The sequence below is a fragment of the Euleptes europaea genome, chromosome 4, assembly GCF_029931775.1.
Source record: "Euleptes europaea isolate rEulEur1 chromosome 4, rEulEur1.hap1, whole genome shotgun sequence".
In the NCBI taxonomy this organism is placed as follows: Eukaryota; Metazoa; Chordata; class Lepidosauria; order Squamata; family Sphaerodactylidae; genus Euleptes; species Euleptes europaea.
Window position 1 is genome coordinate 41,312,461 of NC_079315.1, and position 13,613 is coordinate 41,326,073.

Below are 13,613 nucleotides of genomic sequence, written 5' to 3' on the forward strand. Positions count from 1 at the left end.
CGACCTTTAGATTCTGGGTTAAGATTTATTTCTCCATGGAGTTGAATGGATATTTACATCTTCTCCAAGCTGACTCTTATCAAACCCCATGGAGTAAACTGGTTGAATGTCATATCCAGTCTTTAGGAATCTCTCTTTCTGACCTAAAAAAGCATAGGCCATCGGCAGCTCTTACCTCCATCTTGAGCTGCTTGCAAAAACTGGATTCTGGAAGTACTAAAACTAGAGGACATAGAGTGTGCTCATCTCTATACCTAGGTCTAAACTTGCTGCAATCCCTCCCAATGTATTTTGATTTTCTGATAATCCTGTGATACAGACAACTATTTATGTTGGCTGGACTGAATGCCATTCCATCAGGGGAATTAATAGGTCGTTTGAACAGGAGCCCTGTGGTGCAAAGTGGTAAGCTGCAGTACTGCAGTCAGAAGCTCTGCTCATGACCTGAGTTCGATCCCGACGGAAGTTGGTTTCAGGTAGCTGGCTCAAGGTTAACTCAGCCTTCCAACCTTCCGAGGTTGGTAAAATGAGTATCCAGCTTGTTGGGGGTAAAGGGAAGGTGACTGGGGAAGGCACTGGCAAACCACCCCGTAAACAAAGTCTGCCTAGTAAACATCGGGATGTGACATCACCCCATGGGTCAGGAATGACCCGGTGCGTGCACAGGGGACCTTTACCTTACCTTTAAATAGGGTACTGTATTGCGAGAGAGTATGTCAATGTGGTTCTGGCCAAATAGACACTCTTCAGCATGCTTTGTTTAGCTGTGACTTGTGGCAGAGTGGCCAAGGGACAAGTGGGCATTCCTCCTGGGGCCCTACCTCATCGGGCCCACCCAAGCAACAGTGAAGGCCTTGCCGAAGATGGTAGCAGCCGATTATGACTGGATTAAGAAAGCCATTCTTGAGCATGGTGAGAATGTCACCAGAAACCTACCACCAGAGATTCTGCTCCATGGCCTGGAAACACACGGACCCACCCTGGGCCTTCGTGATTAAATTGCAGGATCTGGCCTACCGGAGGTTGACTCCTGCCAACCTGGAAGCCAAAAGGGTAGCCGATCTGGTGGTTATGGAACATCTGATGACAGTTGTGCCTCCTCGTGCCCGAGAATGGATGTCCTATAACAAACCGGGAGACTTGCTTGTGGTGACGACTCTCCTAGAGAATGTGATAGCCACAGAAGGCCAGGAAGGACGGTCCGAGACAGGGGTACCCCAAGGGAGAGCGGTGAGTAAAACTGACCCCAGTTTGGGAGGATGAGCACGGCCGGGACCCCGATTCCCCAGGCCTGGGTAAGGGACGAGACCGCAGTGGGTGCCTCCACAGGCGGTGGCTGGAGCCTCCAAGATGACTGGCCCCAGACCCTGAGACTCTCAGAGAGTGGGAACGTAGTGCTGTGCTTCACCTGTGGAAAGTGGGGGCACTTCCGGTGGGAGTGCCCCATAATGGAATGTGACTGGGGAGCAGAGGAATTATGGCCTCTGGTGAGAAGGAGGCACAAGCCAGTGCCATTAGTGGTCTCCGTCCGCCTCAGTGGGAGAGAGCTGATGGCATTCTTAGATAGCCCAGCTCCATATTCATGATACACCCACCTATTGCCCGCCAAGTTGCCAACATGAACATGAACAACAAGTTGCCAACATGAACGCCTGTCTGCCAGCTGGAGGGCGCAGCGGGGGCGACGTGTGAGCCAACACTGGGGAAGGAGGTGGCATCCCAGATGGGAGGTTTCACAGCTCCAAGCCGTGGTGCGGTGGCGCTGCGGCGGGGACCCTATCCAGAGATGCGGCAGGGGACGGGAGAGAAAGGGAGAAACACAGACACAGCAGCACCGGGGAATATGGCAGCAGCTGGTGGGGGTTGGGCCAGTGGACCCCCGCAGGGGTGAGAGGCCATGGGAGCCAGGGCCATGGCATGCAGCAAGGCAGGGAAATGATGGAAAGGGGCACCACCCAGGCGATCAGCTGGGGCAGTACCGGCTGACGCGGAAGATGAGGAAAAGCCACGAGTAAGGTGGAGGGAGGGAATGGACTTCCTCCACTCGTGGGGAAGGAGGGCGGGAGCAGGAAATTGGTGGGTTGAACAGGTGATGGGAAGCAGAGGATAAAAGGGTGGCCAAATCAGCAGCCGAGGGGGAGGGACTGAAGGAATGCAAGGTTGTTGGCTTGATGTCCTTCAGCAAGAAGGGAGTGTGGGAGGGATGAGTGGTCCCAAAACTCCCTGTCTGAGGCTTTGCTGGGCCATGCGAGAGGGGCTGGGGCAAACTTTGGGACACTGGCTCCGACATAGCGCCAACCTGTACCCGACCACAGATGGGGTAAAGAGGAGGAGTGCCACAACTATGAAATAAGGAAATGCTTCAGGATGAATCTGCATTCCCTTAGGAGAACCTCAGCACTGCCTGAAGGTGGACCTCTGGTCCAATATTTTTCTGAAGTCCCCATCCCAACCTGTGCCTAAAGATGTGGCCAGACCAGTTTCGTGGATAAGAACTGGATCACTTGGGAATTCACCCACAGGTTCAGAAAATGAAACAACTCAAACTTGATTGAGGGGATCCTGCTTTCTAGTCCCACAAAACCAGCTCAATACTCACAGTAATAACTTGACAAAAATATCAATAAAAGAATAACACCAGGTAGTCAGTTACAGCCCTGCCCCAGATAGCCAAAACTAGCCTGAACTCTTCAAATCTCCGAAGCTAAGCAGGGTTGGCCGTGGCAAGTGTTTGGATGGGAGACCTCCAAGGAACACCAGGGTCATGATGCAGACGCAGGCAATGGCAAACCACCTGTGAATGTCTCTTGCCTTGGAAACCCCACCAGGGGTCACCATGTCAGCTGTGACTTCATGGCAAAAAAAGTCAGTTACAGAATGAATAAGCAACTAATAACTTTCCTTGTGATAATGCTTATGAATTATGCCTCCATTCACGGAAATCCCATGGTATTCCCCTGGTTGTTTAATACCAGACACCCTTAATCTGGAAAACGAATGTGATAAAGCACAATTCAAGTGTCTCTATGCAAGAGTGTATGACTTAAGAGAAGTTTGGTATGATACATTAACCTTTTGATAGTACCCAAGGGTGTTTTATAATAAACCATCCATGCAGATGTTCAGCTTGCACTTGCATTTGTGGCTCACTTTGTTTAGATTCTCTACCAGAAAAAAGTAGTTTTGCAATAATTTTCTTTTTTCACAGTATACATCCCGCACCACCACCCTCTTTCCCCAATTTGGCATGCATCCTGGGCCTTTCTCAGTTATAAAATTGCACTGCACATTCTCTTCTGATGAATCTTGGCATTAATTCATTCTGATGTCTTAAGAGCAAGATTAACAGCCTCCTCTCTGAATAAATTATCTATACTATCGATATTTTTTTGGAAGAGTTTAACATTTATAATGCTAATTGGATATATGTTTTTCTGGGAAAGTGGCACCGCTGACACACATTCTTTAAATATTTTATAGAATATAAATAAGTATATAAAATGAGCATTATCAAAGTTTGTTGGCAGCTACAGTAGTCTGAATCTATCTCATGTGAAATAGTAAATCCAAATACAGGAAGTCTGAGGACTTTTCCTAAGTAAAGAGATGAGATAGCTATGTGATGTCAACTCTATGTAACTTGTGAAATACCTTCCAAATGGTGGGAATAAGTACAAAAACGATGCCATAAAGATAGGCTGTAGTTGTGTGGGTTGACAAATACTGTTTGTTGTTTACCATGGTATTGGGCCCTAAGCATTTGCAGTTTTGTCTCTTGGGCATAAAATCCATATGAGGTTTCGTATTAATATCATGGTTCTTGATGTAACAAATGCAGTGATTATTCCCCTAAAGCACTGAAGCTCTTTGTAGGAGATGTATTTCCACTGAGGTAACTGATCCACTGACAGCTAGGGCTATCGATTCGGTTCATCCCGAACCGAAAAACAGCCGAATTTTCCCCAATTTGGCGGTTTTCAGTTCAAATGGAACTGAATTCAAAAAAAGGCGGGAAAACAACGAGCCGAATTCGGCGAGTTTGGGGCGCGCCAAATAAATTTGGCAAATTTGGGGGCTCAGAATCAACAGCAAAACCGTCAGTTAGTAAGCAGCATTCTCCCACGGCCAATGGTGGCCAAGCTGGGTCTTCTCCTGGCCAATCAGAGCAGGGATTCTCACTTTTGAAAAGGCCAGGAGAAGAATCTAAAAACTCCTGTCCCTCCCCTCCCGTCCCAACTGTATTCATTGCCTTCCAATTTGGTGGTGGTGCTGCTGAAAGATCCGATTCCTGACTGGGGCAAGCGGCTGGTGCTTACCGGAATAGGATTGGATTTTCTTGTCCTCCGTGCTCCTGCTGGAAGACATCCACACAGTTTGATTTTGGGTTTTTTCTCTATACCTTTTCTCCTGTGTGTGTGTGTGTGGGGGGAAAGCAGAGTCTGTGTGTGTGGGGGGGGGAGCAGTTTCTGTGGATGGGGGGAGCCAAAAAGGGCTTTCGTCCATTCTGCCAAGGGGTGTGTGCCCGCTTGCCTCTGTGGGAGTGTGTGTTCTGCTTTTAAAGTTTAAAGTTGAGTCTGTGTGGCGGCTAGCGAGTCTCTCTCCGCTTGGCACCCAGGCTGCGCCTCCTCTTCCTTGGTTTTTTTTCTCATTTGGGGTTGAGCAGAGCTGTACTGGTTTGAGGGGGGGGGGCTTCGCCCGTTCTGCAGAGGATGTGTGCCCGCTTGCCTCTGTGGGAGTGTGTGCTGTGCTGTTCTTTTGTTTTTTGCCCCTAGCATGGGGTTGAGTGCGACGGTGTGGCTTGCGTGAGTCTCTCTTCGGCGCTGCTCAGCACCCGCACCTCCTCCTCCTTGGTTTTTTCCCCATTTGGGGCCAAGCCGTACTGGTTTGAGAGGGGTTTTTTTCCGCCCATTCTGCCTGGGGGTGTGTGTGCCTGCTTGCCTCTCTCTCTCCCTGGTTTGAGGGGGGGCTTCAGTTGTGTGTCCTCAGGTTTTCCCTCATTCAATTTAATTCAATTTAATTCAATAAACCTTTAATGGCATATCCAATATTACAAAGAGGAGGGAAAAAAACAGTATAAATACTACTATCAGCTAAAAAAAGCTAAAATAAACATAAAATCATAACACAGAGTTTCCCAAATTTTTCATTCTTAACACATCGACTAAGAAATTGGCCACCACCACAGTGATCTCTCCTGTTGTATCGTTCAATAAAATTTGACATTTTATTTTATTAGGAAGACAATATTTAGAATGTATCCAAGTATTTAACCATTTCTTCCTAGCGGATGCGTATAGTGAGCAATCTAGCAATATGTGAGGAGTCGTCCCTTGGACCCCCGCCTGCTTGCCCCGTGGCCTGGCCAACTTGACCCAGAGGGGGTTTCCTTGGCCTCAGAATAGGCTCCTCGAGGGCAACCTGGCCCTTCTCTTTAGCCTCACGGTCGGTCCCTGCTCCGCCGAGCAACCTGCTCCACAGATGACCGCCGCCTCTTCCCCCCTGGCCTCCACCACCCTCCTCGTCATATAGGCCAGGCCCCCCTTCTCTCCGCCCCTTCCCCATCCTCCCTCCCTACCGGGCCGGGGCGCCACCAATCGGCCCCTCCTGGCCCTGTCAGCCCGTCCCCCCTTTCAGGTGGGTCGGGATCCCACCGCAGCTGATTGGCGGCTACCGCTCCGCCTCCCCCGCCCGCGCCTGCCTGGTCCTCCGCCTCCTCCCCCTCGACTCTCTCCGAGCCGGGTGGGGCCGTGGCAGAGTCAGGGACTCCTGCGCGGGCCGTGGCGTCAGCGACCTGCGGCGCCCGCTGCCCCCGGGTCACAGCGCCACGCCGCTCAGCCCCAGCCCGTCCGGCCAGGACCGCGCTCTCCCCTGGGCCCTCACGGGCCGCGGAGCAGTTGGCCCCGCCTCTTCGCGGTCCCCGCCGCCTCGGGGCGGCATCGCCGCGCCTCTCAGCCCCAGCCCTCCCGGCCAGGACCGCGCTCTCCCCTGGGCCCTCGCGGGCCGCGGAGCAGTCGGCCCTGCCCCTTCGGCCCGTTCCTCCCGCCCGGCCAGGACACCGCCGGGCAGTCCCGCGGCCGGGGCTGGCCCGGGCACGGGACACAATATGTGCTCGATTGAGTCCAAAGAGTTAGAGCCACATTCACATTTCCGTTCATGTTTAGGAATATTTTGAAACCTTCCATATAACAACTTCGATGGAAAGGCATTTACTCGCGCAAGAGAAAAAACTCTGCAATGGCTAGGACTATCAAGATTGTATAGATAATGGGGGATATATCCCACAACATTCTTAAATTTTAGTATAGCTGATGAACAGACAGGGGGTTGAGAAGGCTGCATTTTTTGAAGTTCAATATCTAGAAGCCTCTGTTTAATTGTCCTAAAAATATAAACTTCCGAGGAGAAAGTTAACTTCTCCAGGGAAATGCCAATGGATCTTATTTTAGATTGAAGTTTATGATCCCAAGAGGTATTATAAATTTCCTTTAATAAAAAAACCAGAAGTGAACCATCATCAGTATTAAAATACAGTTTAAGCCAATAACAAATAATTAACACCCTTAGTTTCAATTAAATTTAATCCTAATTCAGAACACAATGCATAATAAGAAACACAGTTCGGGAATCCCATAATTTGTCTAAAAAAGGATGCTTGAATCGCCTCCACTTCACGATTAAAAGTGTTAAACCATATAGGAACCCCATAAAGAACCTGAGGTAAAATTTTAGAGTTAGAAACTTTAACAGCGGCAGGAACAAATTGATTTCCTTTGGAAAAAAAGAATGATTTTAATTGATTGGAAGACAATTTCCCCAAATTAATAGACCTTCTCCTATGAGTTGCCCATTGAAGGTTAAAATTAAATGTAACACCCAAATATTTATAACACTTAACTTGTTGGATCTTATTCTTACCAATATGCCATCTATAGGAGACCCACTTTCTATTAAAAACCATAACATTGGACTTGGAATAACTAATTTTGAGCTCATTAAGATTGCAGTATTTCTCAAAGGCCATCAAATAACACTGAAGGCCAACTTTGGTAAAAGATAGAATTGCTGTATCATCTGCGTATAAAAGGAAAGGCACTGCTCTGCCACCTAATCTGGGAGGATGGCCGTCCACAGACTCCAACGCTCCAGGAAGATCAGAAAGAAATAAATTAAAAAGAAGGGGAGCAAAGACACACCCTTGTTTTACACCATTGTTGGGTGGGATTTTGTCAGTGAGAAAACCATTTGAAGAAAATTTGACCCGGCACAACGTACCAATGTGAAGTTTCCTCAAAAGGATTAAAAGGCGCTGATCTATTCCTAGATTGCTCAACTTAGCCCAGAGTTTGTCTCTTATAACTGAGTCAAATGCACTTTTTAAATCAATAAAAGCAACGTAAAGTTTCTTCGTGCCAATTTTCATATATTTCTCAGCCAGGGTTAATAAAGTTAAACAATGGTCCAAGGTTGATTTATTTTTAGAGAATCCAATCTGTTCAAGTCCAATAATATTGTTGTCCTTTACCCAGCTGCGCAAGCACAGTTCTAGATGTTTCGCATATAATTTGCCAGTTACGGATAAGAGACTAATAGGGCGATAGTTGTCTGGTATTTTAGGATCCCCTTTCTTGTAGAGTGGAATTATTATTGAATATTTCAAGAACTCAAGTATTCCAGTAAAACTTATGCGTCGGAGACAGCTTTTGGCCAAATTTGGAATCCAGCTCTCAAGAGTGTTTAATGATCCAGTGATCCAACCGCTTCTAAAGTCTTATGGGAGAAGGAAAGCTTCTGTTACTGGTCTGAGCTCCACGATACCAACAGACAGAAACTAGGATGTTCCAATGGAGACAGGCAAAGCCATGTCCTTAATGGATACTTTTGTTCCTCCTCAACTGTCATTAAGTGCTCCTCTTAACCCTAATTTAATTTCTCCGCCCCTAGCTCAGTCTGTAATGCCAAAGGATATGATGCTACCGGGGGACTGTGATTTTAAGGATGACTCTTATTTCCTTATTTTTGGGAATCTTTTACCCATGGAACAGCAGGATGTTATCGACAGATTGGAAAATACTGTTCAATGTCTGCGAGAGTATAAAGCCTCCTCTACTTCGTCTATTCCCTTGTCTCCTAAAGAGACTGGTTTAACTGCAGTGTCTGCCCTATCCCCCAAACTTCTCTGCCACAGGCAAGTGTGGATCAAATGGACAATTCTTCTCTGGGTCACACCCTTCCAGTGCCTTCAGGTCCTACTGTTGTTTTATCAGTTCCAGAGCCCCCTCCAAGTGCAAATGGCTGTATCTTCCAAGACCCACATAAGAGGCTGGATATTATCGAGGAAAGGGATTGACTATTTAATTCTCATTCTGCCTGTTATGTTCAACCGCCTCTTGGAATATCGCGGGCTGGAACAAGAAAAAAAATGATCTTGACTTTATCAATTACTTAGGGGCCTTTGATTGCGTGTGTTTACAGGAGACATGGATGATAGAAAATTTGAGTATTAAGGGTTTTGACTCCTATTCTCTTCCAGCTCATCGAGAAAATTCAAGGGGTCGCTTCAAAGCAGGTTTAGCAATATTAATTAAACAAAAAGTATTTTTGAGATCTGAGCTACTTGGGAACTGTAATCATATTGCACATGCGGTCCTCTTGTCCTTCTCCTCACCATGTCTTATTTTAATCAATGTGTATCTTCCTTTTTTTTTTGGTAATGACAACTCTTTAGATACCAATTGGTTAAATTTGTCTAATTTTGTTTTTGATATCGTCCATAAACACCCTGAGATTCCTGTGTTTCTTTTGGGTTATTTTAATGCAAGAATTGGTTCCAACCCCTTGTTTTGGGCATCTGCTCTGGGTCTGATTAACTCTGAACCTTTACCCCCGCAGCTAGGTTTTCCCCACTACTCACAGGATACATGCTCTAATAATGTGGGGTACAAACTAATTGAGTTCTGTATTGCTCAGAATTTGTTAACTCTTAATGGCTTGATACAATTTCCATCCTCTCATTTTTCACATTTAACTCCCGTCAAGGGAGAAGTGTGATCGACTGTGGTATTTGCCACCCTTGTTTTTTAGCCCTTGTTAAATCATTAGTTAATTCACAGTCATATATGATTCTTAAAAGAATCAAGTGGTCTGAATCCTTGGGGGAATCTTTTTCCTCTCTTCTCTATTCTGAGATACTTCTTACTCAGAGAATTATGATTTTGAATTCTGATTCTCACTCTGAGATACTTTTGTCATTTGCCCAGACTGAGCTGCTTTGCTCTTCATTGGCGGAGCCTGTACAGACCGGCTCTCCCAAGCCATGTCCATGGTTTGATAAAGAGTGTTTAGAACTTAAAAGACAACTCAGAGTTTTGTTTTCCCTCATTCATAAGATCGGTTAGGTCTATTTTGATGCTCGCTCAAAACTGGTTTTCAAATTGTGACTTAAACAATGCATTTGCCTGGTCCCGAGACTCCTGACTCCCGAGTCCGATGCAAAAGGGGAAATTCCACCCCACCTGCTCCTTATGCATAGCTAGCACGCCTCTGTCCCTTTCCATGGTTTGCAAACTCCCAAGGTCACGTCACGTGCTGCTTTGCATGGTTTTGCAATCTCTGAGTCCTAATGGTCTATTTATTTCTATTCATTCCAATGGGCGGAGGGGGGGAACCCTTCCGGGCCCCATAACTCGGGACCCCCTGCCCCAATTGTCACCAAGAAGGGTCCCCTCAAGCTACCCTGAAAGTTTGGGGCCTCTACCTCCAAAAAGGCCCCCTCCGGAGCCACAGAAAGCCGCAAATGTGTTTGTGATGGCTTTTTTGCAATGGGCAGATGGGGGGACCCCTTCCGGGCCCCATAACTTGGGACCCCCTGCCCCAATCATCACCAAACTTGGGGGTTATTGCAAGAAGGGTCCCTTCAAGCTACGCTGAAAGTTTGGGACATCTACCTCCAAACATGCCCCCCCAGAGCCGCAAAAAGGAGCGATTGTGTTTTTAATGGCTTTAAATGGCCGAATTTTCCCTCGAACTCTGAATCTTGCACCGAATTGCACGGATCCGAATCGAGGGAGTTCAGACCTTAGCATTTCCCGAATGAAAATGGGCCGAATTTTGCCAAATCCAAATTTTACCGAATTTGTTTTTCAACAGCCCTACTGACAGCTCACCAAAGTCTTTGGCTTTTGGTTGCTAGACAAGTAGATCAAACTGAGATGGTCAGTGGGGTTGATGTAATGGTTATTGATGTCACAAAGGCAATGATGGTGAAGTTTTCCTATGTATCTCCTAGGGCAAAGATGCATTTGGGAAGTCTCTCTTTCTCTCTCAAATGAAAGGTAGCAGATTTCCAGTCCAAATGTATGGCCTTCCCCATAGCTTTCTGAAAGTATTTATCCCAAAGTTCAAAAGCACAAGTGGACAAATAAGACAATCTTGCAGAGATACTGGGCATTATTATAGAAAATGTCTCCCAGTAACTTTCTACTATATATGCCAAATTTCTACTGGCATCTGCTCATCATGTAAAGGTTGAACATGGAGGCAGAAAGTATGAGAAGGGGAAAAAGGGAACTCATTCATAAATCAATTAATTTTTTCTTTAATATTTTTGTGTAGTTGGCTGTGAGGGTGATTATGGCATTGAACAGAAGATCTGAGTTTCATTCTTAATAGCTCCTGTTTCTGAGGCCTCCTAAGCTGACAGATACCTTGACAGATTGTTTAAACTGATTTGTGCAAAATAGATTTGACAGGGAGGCCTGCACACAGAAGTCAGTAAAATTATGCATTAAAATAACCTGTTTTGAGTTGATGATATAAGGTCTTTCACCCCAAATACCTTATCTTTCTATATTTTCCTTTTTCTGTCTCCACACAGAGTAAATTCAGACATAAGGAGTGCAACAAAATTATACATCAGCTGTATGAATATATCTTGTCATCTCTTCCACATCACCAGAAATGCATCTAGAATAAAATCTTTGAATATTGCCATTTGATTACTAGTTCCAAAAAATCTTGGGGTTTAGCACAAATATTAAAAATAACATCTGATATTGAAGTGTATCAAAATAAACAAAGAATTAGTTCATTTAATCCTCAGTGGTCTTCATTAGCTAGATTTGAAACTTCATTTCATGGCAAAATTTAAATAATGGCTTTGATTCAGCTCTAGTTTTATGAGATTAGAAGCCCCAGATGGAGATTCATTCCCCGGCACATTAGACACATCCATCAAATTCAGCAGGTACTGGAGTAGCCTCCTGAAGTGTGTTCGTATCTAGTTAGGTACCAGCATCTACTGTCTGCACATATGTCCAGATTGTCAGGTTGGGGCACATATATTCCACTGATTTATTAATTGCAGTGACAATTGAAGCATGCAGCTTCCCTACCTCTGTTATATTTCTTCATTGGTTGTACTTCATTGTTAGTATTCGTGCCAGTTTATTAGGCTCTGGCAAGATGCTTTATGCAATATGTCATTGGTAATATGACCACTTTAGGTCTTGCTTCTTATAGCACTTGCTTCAGGGTGCCAGATTGACCAGGAGAAAGGCTTGTGTGTATATACACCATATTAGCCCTTGTTAGAAATTTAAAATGGCCTCCATCAAGTTTTCCATCCTCTGTGATTTGGTTTCTTGACAGTGACAATAGCACACAAGAACTGACTTTTGGCAGTATGGTTGCCAGGTCCCCCTGGCCACTGGCAGGAGATAGGGGGATAGAGTTGCCAGATCCAGGTTGGGATACTCCTGGAGTTTTGGGTGTGGGGCCTGAGGAGGACAGGGACCTCAGTGGGGTAGAATGCTATAGAGTCCACCCTTCAAAGCATCCATTTTCTCCAGGGGAACTGATCTCTGTAGTCTGGAGAACAGCTGTAATTCCAAAGAATCCCCAGGTTTCTCTGGGTGACTAGCATTCCTATTGGGTAGCGCAAGCTCAGTCCTGCACTAAGTTTGCATTGGGAAGCATTCCACGATGCCACCTGTGGATGTGAAAACACAATCACTACCCAAGGAATGCAGCTCGGCAGCTGAGCTAACTGAAGCGATTTTGTACAACTTCACAGCAGTTTGGCAATGACATTTCACCAGGGATATGGGAGAAAGTATGCAACCTTGTGCTAGGACTTGTGAATTCTACTCTGACAATTTAAGAATTTCATTCCAAACTGTAAGACGCTACTAACTTCTCACTGCGATCTTTGGTCATCTCATTTTTGAATGCCAATCTGCCCCTATTATGGTGAGAGCTCCTGCATGAGCAGCTGCTTCTGGATGCCAGCACCATCTCACCTGTTGACTTGTTAGAGCTGCTTCTTGGTGTGAATGAAAATGTGAAGAGGTGAACTCTGGACAGAATGAAAGAAAATGGTTTTGATAGTCTTTGCACTCAGAGCATCCAAGCAAGCAGCCCTGCACTATTAGTCCAGGCCAGAGGTACAGTCCAAGTAAAGGCTTGTCTTACCAGTCCAATGGGCTGCCTCACCCTCCACTGCTTCCACCTAAGCATTACCATTTGGATGATATGGCCATTGCCCACAACTATAGGGACACATAAAAACAACTACAGGGACCTCAGGGGCAGAAACAGACTTATGGGGTTGCATGGTACATATCAAGAAGAAATGATTGATTATAGGCTAGCGGAGACTGCGCAGAGGAATGGAAACACTTTGACCATCTCTTAAATTGCATCATGGACAAGGTGGAAAAAGTGAGGCGACCTCTCACTATGCTATGGGGATGTCTGGAAGCTGATCAGGAGGAACTTCGTTACTGGATATGGCGATCCAGTGATGCAGAAGATTTTTTAAAAGGCAGTTGTAGTAATCAGTGAAGAGCCAGCCCCTTTAGATTCACATCAGGAATCTCAGAAGCAGCAGCATCTTCATTAGGTATTTGTAGTGGAAAACTCACGGAAGACCTTTGTAACATGAGGAGATAGTGGTGAACCACATGCTTCTTCACTTTCATATAGATTGTCCTATGACAGCACTGGGGTGGAAGGGGTTAATGGGGAGGAAAAGGGAGTAAGGCACCTGGAATAGGCATGCGGAGGAGGCCACCTTAGCCTTATCTCCTGGCCTTGGAGCGCTCTCTTCCAAATTGCTAGATAGCAGGACACACACACACACACACACACAATTACTTTCTATAAGAAGGAGGGCTACTTTCTTCCCCCCTGCCTGCCTGGCTTCTTCTTGCTTTTCATTCCAGACCGAACTGCTGTATTTTGGGGTCCGTGCAGAGCAAGGGATGTGAATACTCTTTTGTCTGTCATTCTGTTTGTTTGTTTATTGCTTGTAGGCAATAAAACCGCTTAAATTCTCTGAAATACTAAAGGGAAAAGAACCTTTTGCCTTTTGGCAATACAGTATTTACCACACTACAGTTATAAAACAAAATTACAAAAACCAAATAGTCTATAGAAACATTAAAATAACATTGTTAGTAACATTATCTAGGAGCGCATACAAGCAGTTTGCATATTCTTGATACAGCTAGCAGGTATCTGGCTACTTGTTGACTAATAAAAAAATTCTGTCTGATAAAAGATATACCACCAACTGCTGGTCTGAGAAACTCTGAGTATTCAACAACAAAGGACTG

At 45.7% G+C, this 13,613-nt stretch overlaps 1 pseudogene; it reads left to right on the top strand.

Moving 5' to 3' along the window:
• Positions 1 to 879: 879 nt before the first annotated feature.
• LOC130476969 (protein CBFA2T1-like) lies at positions 880 to 12,840 on the top strand (annotated as a pseudogene).
• The last annotated feature ends 773 nt before the right edge of the window (positions 12,841 to 13,613 follow it).